The following is an 18,756-nucleotide window of genomic DNA, read 5'->3' as shown; positions in this document are numbered from 1 at the left end:
ATTTTGAAGAGGAGATACAAAAATAGGACATCCTTTTGTATTAGCTATCATGTGTCCTCTGGAAGCATTTTTGCCAAATACATAAAGGAATGCAGTTAATGGCTCCCTGAGAGATTTATTCTATTATGTTGATTAGCTTATTTCTAAAGTAGTTTGACATTTTATTTGTCAGACTTATCTGGTTTGGTGGGGAGTTTTTGTTCTATTAACCTTGAGAAGGCTGAAATGTTAAACTGGAAATACAGGAGCTCCTTTCCTTACTTTTTTACTATAAAATGTGAACTCTGAGTGGAGCATCTACTCTGCAGTGAAGGGGAACCCTGGGCTCGTGATTGGGACAAAATTGTGCTAAAGATATGTAGATGATTACAAACAGAATCCCAGATACTCTGTGGTGAGCTGCTTATACCTCAATCCTACAAAGCATTTTTAAGCCCTACACATCCTGCCTTTCAAATGTGAACCTCAGGTTGAGCTTTATCTTCCTCTAGCACTGCCAGCATCCCAGCATCAGCAGTCAGTGTGAATGGGCACACTGCAGTGAAGTTGGGTTGCTACTCCCAGAGGAGACATAGCTGCACACAGTAGGACAGATGTGATTTAAAATACTCACTGACGTTGCTGCTGGATAGGTACAGTTAGTAGTGTGAACTGTAATGGTAACTGTAATATGTTAACAAGGAGTAATATATTAACATTTACCTGAAGGAGGAACGGTCAATTTTATGTGGCTGTCTTCTAAACTGAATTTGTTTCTTTTTCAGACAGTCCAGATGCTTCACATCAGTTGAAATCTCTTAAATTACTTTGGGGTGTTTTTGTAATGGTATTCTGATGTCTAGTCCTCTTTGCAATGCTTCATGATTTCCTGATTTCACCTTCATACATGCACACAAACTCTCTATTTGGGAACACAAGTTAAATATTTGATGTGATTATGATCTTTGGGAGTCACTGTAAATAGGAAGGGTTTTTTGAGTGGCTAGGAAAAAGCTCAGAGACTCAGATCAGAAACAAAAAACCTATTGAGGGTGAGGAGTTGAAGTTTTCTGTGTTTGAGCGTACTGTTTTACTTTGCATTGTCATTTTGAGTCAAAGATGATGAAAAGCATCTGAATAATAGAAGCCTGGCTGAAGAGATTTGCTGTTAGTGTGTTCCATAGAATCATAGAATTACCTAAGTTGGAAGGGACACACAGGGTTCATCAAGTCCAGCTCTAACCCCAAAAATCATACCATGTGTCTGAGGATGTTGTCCAAATGCTTCTTGAATATTGTCAGGCCTGGTGCCATGACTACTTCTGTGGGAAGCCTTTTCCAGTGCTCAACCACCGTCTGGGTGAAGAAGAACCTTTTCCTAATATTCAACGTAAGCCTCCCCTGGCACATCTTCCTGCCACTCCTGGTTTTGGACTCCTGTAGGTCTTGGGTTTGGCACCTAAAAAATCCATCTCTCTATGAAGGAGCTTTCTTTGTACTTTGTATTAGAGAAGACTGTAAGGTAAATGAAACAAGCAAGTAGATCAGGCGTATATTATTAAGCACGTTTTGTGTGAGTAAATGAATATCTGCAGTTCTAAAAGGAATCTAAAACTGAGCTCTGCAAAAATAAATTGCTTTGTCTTAATCTACAACGTTTAAGAAAGCTTTTGCTTTTTGAGAAAAAAATAGGAAACTTTAGACCTTCTTGAAGCGAAGATAATTGCACTCCTGCTTTTTTTAATTACATTCTCTTAAGTAGGTCATTCACATGCTGAAAAGTGTGGAAAATCTAGTAAAGCTTAGGAAACTTTGCAGAACCAGGGGACCTTTGTTCCAGTTGTCTTTTACAGATCAGTCCCTGCTCCAGCATTTTAGCATGGACCACCTACAGTCAGAGAGAGCATTTACTTGTATTTTTTTTTAATCCAGAGCAGTCTTATAACTTCTTCCCTGGGTGAACTGATTTCATTACAAACATGGTCGTTGCAGTTAAGCTGTCTTGTAGCAGCCGTGATAAAAAGATAAAATCAGACTTCTGAAAGCAATGTTGACAATATTTGCTTGGAGTGGATAAAGACACTGAAAACAGAAACAACTTTATATGGTCAGAGATGGTACTGAATATTTGCTTTCTGACTTAGGATGATGTGTTTTATGTCTCTAGAAGAATGTGGCAAAAATTACCAGCTCAGTTCCTAGTCTGTTAAATGGGTGGCCCCCTCTTCTGGGTGCCTGGAATTGCTGCATGTCCCTTGGCTGGCCAACTTGAGGAAAATAAAAAGAGATATTAGAATAATTTTATACTGAAGCATGCCCCTGCAGTGTACACTGTCTTCTGCTTGCCTGGTGTTTAACACCACCAAGTTACAGGTATGTTCATTACCTCCTTGTCTGGTATAATGAGAGATCTTCCTCTGGCTTCAACTCTCAGACTGTTATGGCTGGTTGCTGGTGGGGGAAATCCTGTATTCTTTTTATAGCTCTGCCTTTTCCTGTCCCTATTTCTCCACAATGCAGTGAACACTTTTCTTTCTCTGGTTTCCTCTGTAAGATCACAGGTTGCAGTGGAAGTGACCTAAGTAGGCAGTAAAGACTTGAAACTGAAACAAAATGAGCAGAGCTGTAGGGAAGTGATTGGAAAGTTTTCTCTCTGTGATCAGCTAAATCCTAATATCTGTTTCTTTCTGGACTTGTCCTAGGATAAACTATTTTAGGTTAATTATATAGATATAATCCCCTATAAGGACACTTGTTCAGGAGTAAGAGTGCCTATGTAGAAATTGAACTCTTGAAACCACTTGAAAGTATTTATTCTGCAGTAGTTACTTTGATTCATTTAAAGCACACCAGGACCTACAGTGATTACAGCTGGCATCGCTTCTGTACCTCACTGCTTGCTTGAAGTAGCTCAGAGAGGGTCCCCAGTAATGAGTTAGGTTCAGAGTTATTTCATTTTATTTAAACTATGCGGAACAAACAATCTTCTCAACTCTTTATCTAAAAATGAGTACCACAGATTGAAACGCCGCACTGCGTATCTGTGTACCGACTCTGCAAAACTCCCACCCTTTGCCTCCACCTCTTTCATAACAGTAGGGTATAAGTGTGAAAACACCTCTTAAGTCTGATGGGGATATTTGCCTCAGGAAATCAGAAGGAGGTCGGTGCATCGTATGAGGCAAGGTGTGAGGAGATGGGATGCATCCAGTGGAAAAGACTGGAGAAAGACAAGGGAAGAATACTGAAGGAGGGAAAAACAGAGGTAAAGGGAGTGGTAACACAGGAGAAAGTGCAGGAAAATGATGCAAGATCCTGATGAAACTGAAATGGGTAGTTGTTAATACCCAGGAATTGCTCAGTGATTCTGGAAAGGCCGGGCTCCCCACTCTTCAGACCTAGAGCTCTGCTGGCTTCCCTGCCGTGCTGTCCCAGTTCACTTCAGCAGAGAACTTGGCCTTCATCACTCAGAGGTTGTCATCTGTCACAGCCACCCAATTCACTGGCCTGTAAATTATTTGTGCCTGTCTAAAGGCACTAACGACTGAGTGTGTGAGCTCTGCTGTTGCTCCAGGATTGATGCTGTAGCTCAGCTGGGGTCGGCCAAGTGGTAGCATATTGGCCCCCAAAAAGCCTAAAAGCAACTCCCACACCTCTTTCCACGGTCCCCAAAGGAAGGGGACAGCCCTCAGCTGCACTGCAGCCAAGGCTATGGGCAGAGTAGCCATATTTAAAACTGAAAAAAATAAATGGTGTTCATCTCTCTGTTATCATTCATCTAAGGAACTTATAGTTTTATCATTGCTTGGATGAAGCTTTGCAGAAGTCTGAGGAGACAGCTCAGCTGTTTTCAGTAAGGATGGAGAAATATACCAAAGGCAAATACCTACTGAATAAACAAAATCTAGGGATAACCTTTAGCTTGCTTGAGCACAGGATCCCTGCCCCTTCTCCTGGGCAGCGTGCATAGCTGCTTCTATATCAAAAAAATGTTCCCTCTGCATGGAGCTCATGAACAACCTAGTGTTCTTTGGTGTATTGAACTGCCTCTTCCCAATGATCTTGACATTCTGTTTGCTTTTGGTTTGTTGCCTGCAGTTTTGGTGAACCAGCATCTTTCTTCTGGCCAAGAGCTGACCTAGCTTGGCTGTGTGCAGGTGTCTGTGGTCAGTTCTCAGAGGATCTGCTTTGACCCCAGGTGGAAAATGGAGCACTTAGTCTCTCACTGAAGACCTTGGCTTCAGGTCAGCCTCAGGGGCTTGATATTGCTCCATTTTCCGCAGTCAACAGAAATTAATTAATCCGTATTCAATTCTGATTGCCTGAAAGTGTCTCCCTAGTCCAGGACTGTTTGGCTGGATAGAAGGTGGTTAAAACTAACTGCCTGCAAACAGATGCAAGTTCACTCTCACCTTTTATTTATGCTAAGGGGGAAAAATGATACATATAGGTAAGACTCTAGCACTGACCAAACATCTCCAACACTTTGTATGCAGTGAGCAGCTGATGGACGTGGTGGTCTGTTTACACTGTCTCCCTGCGCTCACTGTTTAGATTCAAATGACAGAAAACCAAATTCCTGAAATCGGGAAGTAGTTATAGTTCACGAACAACATAGGGTCAGATTTGAAACTGGTGGAAGTTACCGTAACTTCATTAAAGTTTCATTAATTTATGTTTGCATTATTTTAGGTGCCTGATTTTACAGCTCTGGTTTAGAGCATGGCAATGCAAGTAACTGAACCAGTGTAAGTAAGGTGACAGTGGACTCTGCTGTGAGGAGAGCAGAGCTGCACTGAAGGAGAGAGTTTGCCCTCTAAAATCGGATGTGCTGTCAGTAAAATGATGTGGAACTCCAGCCTTAATAGAGTGACACAATTTTACACCAGCTCCTCATATGACTGGTAAACTTTAACTTACACCCCGCCCCCTGCTTTTCACACTGAATATCATAATTATGAAAGCTCTTCTCATCTGAAAATGATCTTAAGAGTTATCAACATGAGAGCACCAAGAGTAGGCAAAGAGCAAGTCATACTCCATATCATGAATTCACAAGCTAGTTAGCTCTTGCCAGTGGAATTAGAAAAGGAAGTAAGCAGTCTGGAAGTACTTTCCATAGTACAAGTGCATATTACATTTCTGTTAGTTTATTAATTTAAGCCTAACTTTTCTGCAAGTGTGAAGATGCTGTTTGTAATGGTTTTGGAAGATGAAAGGACTGTTTATGGGCTCAGCCTGAATGTGTCTTTCTGTTGCTATAGAGGTGTTTCAAATATAGTTTGAGATTAAATCTATGTAATTCCCTTGTATCGACTGGATAGTGCTTCTAATTTCTCTGAGCTGTTGGAGTTTTTTTCGTTAATTTTGACAAATTTTACCAGGGAGCTTTATAGTTAAATAGAAACTTCCTGAAGGATCTTCAGGTAACAGTATTTGTTTAAGTTTTCATAGTGTGCAAGTGAAAGATACTTTATCTAAGATGAAGGGTTGCCCTGGTTTTTGGTATTTAGTCAGATCTTAGTTAGGCTTTCTAGACATGTACGTGGCAGAGATTTAAATCTTCTTTGCCATTTTGAATTTCTTTAAGTTTCTTTTGACTTCAGCTGGTACTAAATCTAATAAGAGCAAGCATGTCACTATAAAATTGAAGCAGACGGGAAATAGGCATTTGTCATATGGATGAATTTCAACAAGCTTGATTTCATTTTGCTTTTTGAAAAGCAGCCTGGTGTGATAAATGACAGCAAATGAAATTCTGCTTAGCAGTTGCTGACCTCTTTTTTATTTTTTTTATAGTAGTATTTCTGCAGAAGATGCAATATTCAAACCTAAACACAGAAAACTAAAGACTTGCAGGAATGTTATGAAGCTTTCCCTGTGTGTAAAGAATATTCTCCAAAGCAATTTGAGTAACAAGGTCTTGCTAAATGCAAGCAATTTGGCCATTGTGCAGTTCTGTTACAAATATGGAGGGATACAAATCTGGAGATTCTTTTGACAGATACTAGCCACGTCTCTTGATGTACATCTGGGAAGTCCTTGGACTTAAACTGAAATGTCCTCAGAGTTGTTAACATATTTTGGTCGGTCACTGATTCTCTACCCCCTCTCTTGCCAAAAATGTAAATAATAATGTTTATGTCCTGACCACAATGGGTAATCTCCGTAATTTTAGAAGTATTTATTGCCAAGGTTAAAATGAAGTGACCCACCAGCAAAGCTGAAGGAGGGGAATAGCTCTTCTTTAGAAAGAGAAGAAAGGATGGCCAGATTATTTAGCAGGGAGTGTTTATTGTTGGCTATCTTCATACCATGCCTTCATTCCATGACACAGAAAAGGTCATGGGAAGAAAGACTTTCACTGCTAGGAAGTCTTTCCAGCCATGGGAGAGCTCTTGCATTCACCAGGTTGCAGAAGATACAGCATGTTTAAGAGAGTGCAGATTGTCTCATCTCACCTAGTGCACGTGGACAATGAAATCAGCAAAGCTCATGGGTAATCCTTGGAGAGCAGCCCATGTAGTCAAGCAAGCATTGTGGAAAAAACTATGTAAGATGGCGTGCTTTTCTTGTAATATATTTGTATTCATGCATGTCTGTGTGTATTTATCTTTATTCCTGTAGAAAAGCAGACTGTGAAAACATGATGTTCATTCCTTAGAAATCTTGAGTACAGTGGTCCCTTATGCCCCTTATGGGATTGAATGTGTTGTTTCTTCCCCCCTCTCTTTTGTGCCTCTGAGGAAGAGGAGCAAAGGGCAACTTTGGCAGCAATCACTTTCCTTTTCAGAGCCTCTGTTCTTTGCTTTGTGTCAGACAGTGTTATGGGATAGTTTATAAAACAGATTAATTGACTTCAGAGAAAGTTCCTGAGCTTTGCAGAAGCTGTCAGTTTGCTTTTTTTCCTTTTTGACACAATTTAGTGTCAAAAAGAGTTCAAACTCCAATATGACAGGATGGTGGGAAGGTGTCATGCCTTCTTTCCAATTCAGAAGAATTGCTTTCCAAGTAGGAAGATCTCCAGCATCTCCTAGTGTAAAGAAAGCAGCAAGTACAGAGATGCTTTGCAGTAAATGTCTTCAGGAGGCCTGATGAAGCCTGAATTTGGATGTGGCTGAGCAAGTTGATACCCTCCCCCATATGAAATGCCTTTAAAGGTGGAACTATGAAGAGTATATAATCTGCTGTTACATCTAATTTACTAACAAGAAACCTACAAAATTGCATTTGCTAATGGTTAATAACTTGCAAATGCTTGTCTCCTGCCCAGTATTAGCTTCCTCTGGGGAAAGTCCTGAATGTGAAGGGAAATACAGCTCCTGATACCACATTCTGGCTGACTAGTTCATTCCCTTGGGCACAGCTGCAGTGTTTCTATCTCTGTGAATAGTATTAATTCCTATCTCGTGCTTGGAGTGGGGTTTAGATCCCTCCCAGGGAGCATCTCCTGTTCATCCCTGTCCACCTACAGTTGTTAGTGTGATTAGGCATTTGGGCATAGTAGGCTCACTGAAGACATAAATAAAGCTTCCTTCAGATTTTGTCAGTCTCTCATGTGCCCTCCACAAGCTAACAGCTCACTTGACTTGCTGTTGCTCAGTCTCTAGACAATTTTGAAATCTTTGTGGCTTCAGATCTGGGTTTCAGTGAAGCTGTATATGCAATTTCTTAACCTTGAACTGTTGTTTAAACTTGTACTTCCCTAATAGAGCACAAAACTAGGCATTTAACTTTATGAACATGCTTGTGGGTTTGAGTGCCTATCAAATCAGATTAAGTGCTCTGCGGAATTGAAAGGCAGATTTCTACTTAATTTTCTTCCCCCCAAAACCCAGTATCTCGAAGGAATGTAAGACTTCTTAGTAGACTTAAGGAAAAGTCATACTTTTCTGTGAGCTTACATTTCTGAGAAAATAAGGGGGGAGGGAAGTTTTGGGGTGGTTGCTTTTAATTTTGCTTTTTAACTTGTCTTCCACTGCAGGCTTTGGACAATAATGACAGAATCTGTCAGGCAGGCAGACTCCAACTCTTGCATTTGTCCCATTGTGCTCAATACTCTGGATTATGTAGAAACTGCCATGTCAATCCTTGGCTTGGCAACAGAAATGTCATCCAGTTATCTCACTGAACGATCTGTATTATGCTTTGTCTAGTTTTCTGGTTTCCTTTCAGATTCACTAACACCTAGTCTGCCAGTTGTAATGACAACCGTAGGCCTTTATAGGCCTATAGCCATATATGTGTGTTTAAAAACCTGTATGCATACGTACTAAATGCTTACACAATTCTACCACATTAAGAATTACCATTGTATTTGGGAGTGGGCTACCAGTGTTTTTTCCATAGCATTGATTTTCAGGGTGCTCTAAATGAATGAATGAAAATGCATTGACTCAGAAGGTGAACATGCTAAAGATTGTTCAGAACTGAACTGGTTGACTTGACAAGTTCAATTTTGAAAGCAATCTTTTTCAAGGCACTGAAAGATAACGACTGAGAAATCCTGCCCAGCAAACAAGAGAGACTCAATTTACCAACTGTCAGACACATGGAATTAACTTTGAACAAAATGAACACCAGTTTCTCTGAGGCTTGAGGCTTCAGTGAAGCCCAGAAGTCAGATACACGTATTTAAATGACGCAGAGAAGTCGCCTTTGCGTGACAAGGCTGCTTTTATCTCCTAGAGTAAAATAATGGTGCCCATAAAGGTGACTTTTCTACAGGAAGGACTTACAACCTAGATGTTAAAACGAATATCTTACAAGATGTGGAGAGTGATGAATTTTAACTGATCACATTCCTCTTTTCTCTACAAAAACCTCCTTCTATAGTTCATAGTATATCTCAGACCAAATGCTGGTCCTATTTGAGGGTGTTTCCAATTTAGTTTGAAGGCAAAATAAAAAGTGATGAATGTTGAGAAAGATATAATGGGTTGAGATACAATATTCTGTCTTGTAGTCTTCACATAGTGCTTTGAGTACTAAAACTATAACCCCACAAGTTTGGGAAGGTTCATTAACCTGTTGAGCCAGAACAGTAATGGCAGGCAAAGTTTACAAACATGAGATGGGGGGGTGTGGGGTGTGTGGTTTTGGTTGTTTGGTTGTTTTTTCAGGGGAGGGTTTTGGGATATTGTTTTGGGGTTTTTTTTTGTTATTGTGGGGTTTGTTTAAGCTTCAGCAGTCCCACTGCAGTATTGCATCTGTATCAAAAGCTTTTTTGGTAAGCTGGCACATTTATATCTCCCATGTTGGAATCTGGGTCTTTACCATTTCCATCAGTTAGGAGGTTTTGAAGAAAGTGCTAGGCAGCTACTTCACAGAGATACAGGAGATGATAGCTGCAGGAGGTAGCACACTGCCTGTCAGATCAGCCCTTAACTCTTCTGTCTGCTGTGTCCAGCAGGTGTGTTGCTCTCACGTTGACCCAATGGTGCTGCTCCCAGCATGTGCCAGGCCTTGGTGTGAACTGTGCATTAAGCCAAACCTGAGCAGGAGCTGAGTAAGGAGTCATTATCTGCCTCAAAAAACTCATGCAAGTGCGCTAATTCTGCCAATTGTATTCCTTGAAGTATTGATTTCTACAGTTAAATGAGAGGTTTACCTATAAAAGGCCAGGTTGGCCACTACAGAGCTTCCCTGAGGACAAAGATTGTACACCAGTGTTTGCCTCCTTAGGGTCTGGTCACCAGTGATAGCCCCACGTGCAAGTAAGGAGTAATTAGTTGCAATGCAGGTGGTTCCATTACAAATTCCAATAATGTTTTTAAAATGACACTTTTACAAGATTAGATTTCAATTAAAAAGTCAAAATAAATCAGACAAAAAGGGAGAGAAATGGGAAAAAAACAGTGTTGAGTGGAAGTTTAGATAAACTTTTGATTTTGATATATGAGGTCCAACGCAAAAAAACCCTGAGATTAACGCTATAGCTTGGGAACCAAGAGTGGAAGGGGAGAACAAAGATGTTCTAAACTGTCACAGTGAGACAATGCTCAACTTGATCTCAACAGTCGTACAAGTGGACACGTGTTCAAATACAGATATTTTCTTGCCCTCAGTCAGAAAATATTGGTGTGTGCCAGCCCACAACACTTTGTCTGTGAAGCAGATTTTATCTGATAACAACGTCACTGTCCTTGAGCACCTGCTCTGTTCGCCAGACCTGACTCACTGCAATTTCGGCCTCTTCCCAAAGATCAAGTCAGTGCTCAAAGGAATCATTTTTTTTGTTGGTAGAAGATGTGAAAGCAAAAGTAATGGAGGTCCTCAACAGCCTTTCAGAAACTGATCTGCGGAATTACTTTGAACTTTGGCGCATAATATGCAGCTGTGTATCAACTCAGAAGGGAACTATTTTGAATGTGGTTGTAGTTGATTTTCATAATTTGTTAAACAAAAAGACTTACAGGCATGGTTTTTTCTTTTTTGTGTGTGTGTTGAACCTCATATTCCTCTGTTTTCAGCAGGAAAAACCTCCTACTCACTAGGGGGGAAGGTGTTTTTCAAGCTCTGTCTTGCAAGTTGGAAATCTAAATGTAGCATCATTGTGGGTGCAGGTGACACTGAAAAAGAGAAGTGAAACAGGACTTAAAATAGGGATACAAAAGACCCTTCGTGAAGTAGATTTTGGTGAAAAGTAAGACTCCAATCCTGCACGATGCCACTTTGATCTTCTGATGGAGATTACCCTAGCAAATTAAAATTTAATATAAGGATCAGAATATAGGCTTTAATTTGCTTTTTTGTTTAGCATTGTGTACATCTTCTGGAGCGTGGCAGCTTCTTCCAGATTTGATGAGGATATAGAAAGTACAAAGTGGGTTTGTTGTTAATAGACTAACAGTATGGGATGAGAGGAGTAAGGAAAGAAATATTAATTTGTGATACATTCATTGTGTTTGAAAGAAGATTACATGAGGTGCTTTAAAAAGTGGTTATGTGTTCTTCTGTTGGTTTGCTGTGAGGCTTGGAAAACATTTACAAGACTTCAGATAGCCACCACAAATCAGTAGTAGATTCACCGCAACATTTTTTTTTAAAAAAAAAAAGTTAAAATATTTGGTGTTTCTGCCTGTTTCTCCGAGAATGGATTTGGGTAGAAGGTTTGTGATAATAGGCTGTATTGGTTCCTAGTGTTATGGATGCTCACTGGTAACTCTTACTGTGCCATGCTGAAGAACTGTTCTGTTGTGTAGGGACTAAAATTGGGGGATGCAGCTGCAGGGAAAGATCTCTGTTGGTGGGCAGAGTGAAGGTGAGGGAGGTGGCAAAGTAAATAGATGCTTTTTCTGCAAACCATATGTTCTGTCCCAGCATAGTCACTAAAGTCACTTTGGGTATTTGGAATGACAATAAGACCAGAAGCAATCTTTTTCTTGTGTTAAATACATGTGATCTCTAGAATGAAGCACACCTCACTGTGTTCTTGAGTCTACATAAGCATCTGTCAACTTCTTAGCCTTTGATCCTGTAGATTACAAAGACAGCTGTAGCTCTCATCTGTGCCAGCCACTATTGTACCAGAGACCGTACAGACATACAGTTATGGAAGGGCTTTGCTTCAGAGATCTCATTTTGTGAGCAGATGAAGACACTGACAAAGTGAGTAAATGGAGTTGAAATCTAATACCATGATTTCCTGGACTGCTGTGTGATTTAGAACAAGGACGTTATGCTCCTGGAGCAACAGAATGGAATTCATCTGAGCCCATCTGTATAGCCTCTGCCAAAGTAAGCAAGCATTTTGTTGAGAAGGGATAGTCAGGGCAGGCAAGATGACAGTAGGTAGCTGTCTTGGCCACAGTGACCATGAAATGTTTGAGTTTAAAGTTTTCAACGTAATGAAAAAAAAAGACAGCAGAGTTGCTACCCTTGATTTCAGGAGAGTAAACTCGAAGCAATTTGGGGGACTATTCAGCAGAGTACTCTTGGAAAATGCTTTTGAGGACTTGGGAGTCCATGAGTGCTGCTCAGACTTACAAACCACCTTTTTAGAATAGAAGCACAGGAGCAGGCAATTCCACTCTCGTAAGTCAAGCAAGCAGGGCAGAAGATCAGCTTGGGTGGATAGAAGGAACTCCTTATGGAGCTCAAGTGGAAGAAGAAACTGTCTTGTCTCTGGAAGTGAGGTCAGACTTTGCAGGAATTATACAGAACTGTGATTCACATATGCAGCAGGAAGATATGAAAGGCCAAAGCTCAATTAGAGTTGAAACTGGCCAGAGTTGTTCCAGACAACAAGAAGGGCTTTTTAAAATATGTTAATGGCAAGAGGAGGTCTAAAGAAAACACTGGACTGGTACTGTGGACAATGCTCACCTGACTCGTAGAGATGAAGAAAAGCAGAGGCATTCCATATGTTTTTTATGTCAGTCTTTAATAATGCTGGTGGAGCTTGGGCTGTCCAGTGCCCTGAGTCGGAGGACCATGAGTGTTGGAACAGTGATTTCCCATCTGTGGACACTAAAACTGTAAGGGGGCAACTGTGAGAGCTGAACGTTCGCAAGTTCATGGGGCCTGATGGGATTCATCCCAGAGTAGTGAAGGAACTAGATGATGTTACGGTAGAATCCCTCTTGCTCATCTACCAAAGCTCTTGGGAGTCAGGGGAGGTCCCTGCTGACTGGAAGCGAGCCAGCGTTGGTTGAATCTACAAAAAGGGTGTGAGGGAAGACTCGGGGAACTACAGACCTGTTATGAAGAGGATTATTCTGCATCCTGTTGAAAGGAATTTAAAGAACAATGCAGTTATCAAGCACAGTCAGCACGGGTTCACAAAGGGAAAGTCCTGTTTAACTAATTTGAAATCCTTTTGTGATTAGGTCACCCACCAGTGGATGAACGAAGGTGCAGGGGATGTAGTTTTTCTAGATTTTAGTAAGGTTTTTAATGCCCTCCCTCACAGGAGGGACAAGTTGTCCAGCTGTGGGATGAGTGGGTACACGATGTGCTGGGTGAAGGACTGGCTGAAGGGCAGAGCTCAAGCAGTTGTAGTGAATGGGGCTACTTGTGGCTGCCAACGTGTCACCAGCACGGTTCCTCAGGGTTCAGTTCTAGGGCCCATGCCGTTAGCAAGTTTACTGATGATACCAAACTGGGAAGTGCTGTTGACTCTCTTGAGGAACAGGAGGCCTTGCAGAGGGTTCTAGATAGGTTGAAGCACTGGGCTATAATTAATGGGATGAATTTAACAAGTCCAAATGCTGTATCCTGCATCTGGGAATGAGTAATGCTGGGCAAAAGTACAACTTGGGAGAGGAGTGGCTGGACAACAGCTCTGTGGAAAGAGATCCGGGGGGTGCTGGGCGACAGCAAGCTCAACAGGAGTCAGCAGTGCCCTGGCAGCCAAGAGGACAAACCGTATCTGGGATGCATCAAACACCATAACCATCTGGTCAAAAGAGAGGATTATCCTGCTTTATTCAGTGTTGATGTGTCCTCACCTTGAGTATTCTATGCAGTTCTGGGCCCCATCATTTAAGAAGAATGTGAAGGTCCTTGAATGTGTCTAGAGGAGGACAACAAAGCTGGTGAAAGGGCTGGAAGGAACATCCTTTGAGCTAAGCACCTTGGGCTCATCTAGTTTGTAGAAGAAGGGATACTGAGTGGTGATGTCATGGCTCTCTACAGCTTCCTGAGGAGAGGGAGGTGCTGATCTCTTCTGCCTAGTGTCTGGTGACAGGAATGTTTTGAAGCTGAGGCAAGGAGGTTTAAACTGGACACTGGGAAGCATTTCTTTACCGACAGGATGGTCAAACACTGGAATAGGCTTCCTAGACAGGTTGCCCCAAGCCTGTCAGTGTTTAAGAGACATTTGGACAATGCCCTTAACAACATGTTTTAAATTTTAGTCAGCCCTAAGTCGGTCAGGCCGTTGGACTCGATGATCATATTAGGTCTCTTCCAACCAAAACACTCTATTCTTTTCTGTACCCCTCGGATATTAACCCTCCTCTTACAGACAGTATCAAGAATAGATCTGATGAATTGTGTGAAAGGTGCTTATTTCTCACTACTGAGAAGAGGAAGAGTGGGGAGAAGCTTAGACCGGACATCAGAAGTTAGGTGACAGGAGACTCACCCTGTCTGTTTTTTGAAACATCGTTAAGATATTAAAAGATGTAAAAAGAATACAAAAGTAATGGGGCAACATGCACAGTCACCAGGTGAGAATGGTTTGAGAAAATATAGTCTAGTGCTTTAATCCTTGAAACATGCTGTTTATCTGGAGAGCCACCCAAATGCCTTCAAACCATAAGCCCACACGAAGGCTAGGCTAGAGGAAACATTAAATGAATTGTTCAAACCTGTGTCCTAACGGAGTGTACCACAGAGGCATGAGGGATCAGGGTTTCTTGGAGGCAGGAATCTTTTCAACCATTTTAACCATGTATGTTCAGCAAATGGTTTTGAGAAAACAATGGTACTCTCCCCTTTTCTCATCCTCAATATTTATTTTAATATCCATTTTCTAGAGAGTTATAATTTATTGTTTCCTCTGCTGTGTGTCTTAACATTGGTTAAAAATCCAGTGATTTTAGTGGAATGACAAAGGTAAAGGAAGATGTATGGAACAATCTGCCAGAGTTGGACTGTAATGTGAAAACATCACCATGCCTTGTATAGCAAAGCTTATTGATGCATGTAGGAGTCTGATAGAGATGAGGTCAGCTGGGAGCTGGAGGGTCATTACACCTTAATCCCTCTTTCCTTGCTTTGGAGAAGAGAAACAATTCCTCAGCTGGTGATCAGTTTTGTTTAATGATTTATTTTAAAGAATAAAACAGGAACAAAAAGTGATCTGAAATAAGGAGGAAATAATTTTTTTCAGGATTATTCAGATGTTTGTTGGTTGGGGTGTTTGTTTGGTTTTTGGTTTTGGGTTTGTTTTTTTTTTTTTTTAAGATTAGCGTTATTTTAGAGGTAAAAAGAAATCCCGGCACAGAAGAAGAGGTGAGTAAGCATGAAGTTGTGATAGAGAGGGGTGGTGCATGTGGCTCAGGATCAGCTTTTTGCTTCGGATCAAAGAATCTTCTCTTTTTTATTAAATGATTGTGGTTAGTGTGTGACAGCCATGGCATTGTTTTGTGAAATATAGCCCTTAGACTTTTTCTTGAAGGGAGAAAAAAATATCCTGCTTTATTTATGGAGAAAAAAAGCCTTAAGCTGTAGGTGACATTAGCAATGAAAATGTCAGGCTCTGTAGCGTGTAATACATGACTGTGCTGTGATTTCATTGTATTTAATGTTATGGGACAATAATCAGGACTTCTGCACTTCCGATTACTCATTTTGAATGCAGCTTTTCTAAAGAGAGTGACAGTTTTGTATTCCTAGGGAACAAAGTGCAGCTATCTTACCTACTGCAAACTCTGGCCTTCCTCCACAGAAGTCGGCAGGAGTTACTCATCTCCTATGGGAGAACAATAAAACCTTAATAAAATGAGAGGGAATTTGAGTGAAAACTTTATGTATTTGCATAAGCTTAGTTACCAAGCTATCTACTGGAAAGCTCTTCTCTGTTCATGTTTAGCAGGGATGTCTTTCATTTTCATCCAAAATCTGTTTACATCCTGCACAAATATCTGATCCTTCCACTTCTACTCTAAATATCTATTTGTCTATCTCAAGATTGAAAGCTTTCAACACAGGTGCGACAGCAAGAATACTTTATACTGAGAAGGATGACTAGGGCACTCCTAAGTGCCCTGCATGACTGACTTCTTTGCATTGCATGTTTTCACTTCTGGCCCTTCTTACATTATGGCTGAGAGAAATGCTGCAGAATATCTTTGTTCCTGTTCGCCTGTACATCAACAAATGACAAACAAACTGAAATTTGTTTTCCCTGTGAAGAAGTCATCCTGTTCTTCAACAAGGATTGAGGTGGCTGGTGTGGATCAAGTCATTACAGGACCTTGCATTATGTTAGTAGCAGGTTGTGGAAGTGGCTTAACACTTCAGCAGTTTTATTACTGGAATTGCAGAGCTGAATGTTCAACAGCGAGACAAGATCATCAGTCTTACATTCTGCCTCTGCATTCACTCAGAGCTGGCAGGGCATTGGCGAGAACAGGGAAAGCTGCAAACGGATGTGTTGGAATTTGATCATAGCTAAGAGATGGTGCTTACATAGGAATAGGGAAATGACAAAAATAACACCACTAAGCATTATTAGAGTGATTTTTTTGGAGTCACTTCTGACTCTCACCTGCTGATTTTGTGGAGGTTAAATGCTTGTAATAGTTGGCAAGTTACATCCAGCTGACTGCTTTACTAACTGGCCTTGCTACATCAATTTTTAGCTTTCCCCCGGGTCTTACATGGCTATTTAACTACAGTAGGAAGTGTGGTCCAGTTGGTTTAGTACTTCTGTTTAAAGTAATGCACAGAGTTACCATTAGATCGGGTTTTATTTCTGGTTTTTATTTTGGTATTAAAACAGTGAAACACTGTTTCAGTGCTGCTTGTTCTTTAGACCCTGTTATGATACAGGAGTTCTAATGAGCAGCTTGGCCAATACATTTGCAAGCACCTTTTATGGGAGGAAAAACATGAGTTGGAAATAGAATTTCAGTTTCAGGCTGGCATGAGCCAGTCATTGTAAAGACAGTTAAAAAATAATGAAAACATTCTCACTGGATGAAAATTCTGAATGAGCTATGTAAATTTTAAGTGTTAGTGCTGGGTTTCTATAGCCCATTATGATCAGTTTTATGAAGATACTGCAATATGTATAGATATTGATATAGGTATTCTGTGGAATTAACAGACTTAAATGTCATTGAGGGCCTTGAAGATGAGATTTTTTTCTTTAAAAAAAAAATCTACCTATTTTGGCACTTTGCCCAAATCTATTCAATGAGACGTAGTTTTTTAAAGGAAAGGAAGTAGTATTTCCAAAAGCTGAACTCCATAAACTGTGTGAAACTATACATGCAGAACAGAGATACATATTACTGCTGTACTTCTTTCTGAAAATCAGACATATAAGGCACTTCTGAAAATGGAAAAGGGACAATTGTATCTAGTTAGAATAGGAGCAGCAAGTCTATGACCAATGGGAAAACTCCCTTTGGTGTAATGAGGAGAGTGATATGATCTGTGAAACTGGGATGTGGATGAAATTTCCTTATTCCTTTGCCTAAAACAAATGTTTGGATTTCTTCTTCTTTCATTGGTTGGGTGGAAGAATTGGAGACTTCTCTTTTTGCATTTCCACTCAAACTGTGTAACACGGCCTCTGAATAGAAATTAGAATAATATAAATGAAAGAGGGCTAAAAATAAAAGTCATTTCCAGCTAACTTTATATAAGCAATAAAAACCGAAATAAAGGATATTTCAAAGTTTCACTGTAGCATCCAGCAAGGAAACCATGTTCGTAGTATTAAAACAAGACATCAGCTTGTTGTAGGAAGTGAAACAAGAGATGCAGCGCTCACAGTAAGGAAATGCTGTGTGGTGGTAGATGGAGTTAACTCCAACTGGAGGCCAGTGACAAGTGGTGTTCCCCAGGGCTCAGTGCTGGGTCCAGCCCTGTTCAATGTTTTTCTCAATGACCTGGATGAAGGCATTGAGTGCACCCTTAGCAAGTTTGTGGACAACACTAAGCTGGGTGGAAGTGTCGATCTGCTGGAGGGTAGGGAGGCTCTGCAAAGGGATCTGAACAGGCTGGACCGCTGGGCTGAGACCAATGGCATGAGGTTTAACAAGGCCAAATGCCAGGTCCTGCATTTGGGGCACAACAATCCTGTACAGTGCTACAGACTAGGAGAAGTCTGTCTAGAAAGCTGCCTGGAGGAGAAGGACCTGGGGGTGTTGGTTGACAGCGACTGAACATGAGCCAGCAGTGTGCCCAGGTGGCCAAGAAGGCCAATGGCATCTTGGCTCTTGTCAGAAATGGCATGGCCAACAGGTCCAGGGAGGTTATTCTCCCTCTGTACTTGGCACTGGTGAGACTGCTCCTTGAGTACTGTGTTGAGTTCTGGGCCCCTCACCACAAGAAGGATGTTGAGGCTCTGGAGAGAGTCCAGAGAAGAGCAACAAAGCTGGTGAAGGGGCTGGAGAACAGGCCTTATGAGGAGCGGCTGAGAGAGCTGGGGTTGTTCAGCCTAGAGGAGGCTAAGGGGAGACCTTATCACTGTCTACAACTAACTGAAAAAAGGTTGTAGAGAGGAGGGTGCTGGCCTCTTCTGCCAAGTGACAGGGGACAGGACAAGAGGGAATGGCCTCAAGCTCCGCCAGGGGAGATTTAGGCTTGACATTAGGAAAAAATATTTCATGGAAAGGGTCATTGGGCACTGGCACAGGCTGCCCAGGGAGGTGGTTGAGTCACCTTCCCTGGAGGTGTTTAAGGCACGGGTGGACGAGGTGCTGAGTGGCATGGTTTAGTGATTGATAGGAATGGTTGGACTCGATGATCCAGTGGGTCTTTTCTAACCTTGTGATTCTGTGAAAGCAGATGGAAAGAGTAAGCAGATTAATGGGAGTATTCTAAATACATTTTATGTGTGTTTGTCCATGATATTTTCTTACAAGAGAAAATCTGGTCAATTAAATGTATATTGTTCATTGAAGTCCATTTCCTGGCCAATAACTAAACACTCACCAGCCAATTGCTTAGTGCCCGCTGCTCCCGTAATTCAGTGGAGGGAAAGAACTGAAGAGCAAAAGTGAAAAAGAATCAGTTTAATAAGTGAAGCAAAGCTCTGCGTGCAAACAGAGCAAAATAAGGACTTTATTCACTGCTTCCCATTGGCAGGCAGAC

General features: G+C 41.2%; 2 protein-coding genes across 3 annotated transcripts in view; both read left to right on the top strand.

The window, feature by feature from the left end:
- Positions 1-18,756, top strand: part of TSPAN4 (tetraspanin 4) — a 376,357-nt gene that overhangs the window by 87,887 nt on the left and 269,714 nt on the right. Inside the window, exon 3 of one of the 2 annotated variants that reach the window (XM_069857861.1) lies at positions 15,844-15,914. The exons of the other annotated variant lie outside the window; for it this stretch is intronic. The gene's annotated coding sequence lies outside the window, so the exon portion shown is untranslated. The remainder of the gene's footprint in view (positions 1-15,843; positions 15,915-18,756) is intronic. 2 annotated transcript variants of the gene reach the window in all.
- The window catches only part of CD151 (CD151 molecule (Raph blood group)), a 236,731-nt gene that overhangs the window by 202,985 nt on the left and 14,990 nt on the right, over positions 1-18,756 (top strand). The window lies entirely within an intron of this gene.

This window comes from Phaenicophaeus curvirostris, chromosome 5 (genome assembly GCF_032191515.1).
Source record: "Phaenicophaeus curvirostris isolate KB17595 chromosome 5, BPBGC_Pcur_1.0, whole genome shotgun sequence".
NCBI lineage: Eukaryota > Metazoa > Chordata > Aves > Cuculiformes > Cuculidae > Phaenicophaeus > Phaenicophaeus curvirostris.
This window is presented reverse-complemented; position numbering and strand designations above follow the sequence as displayed.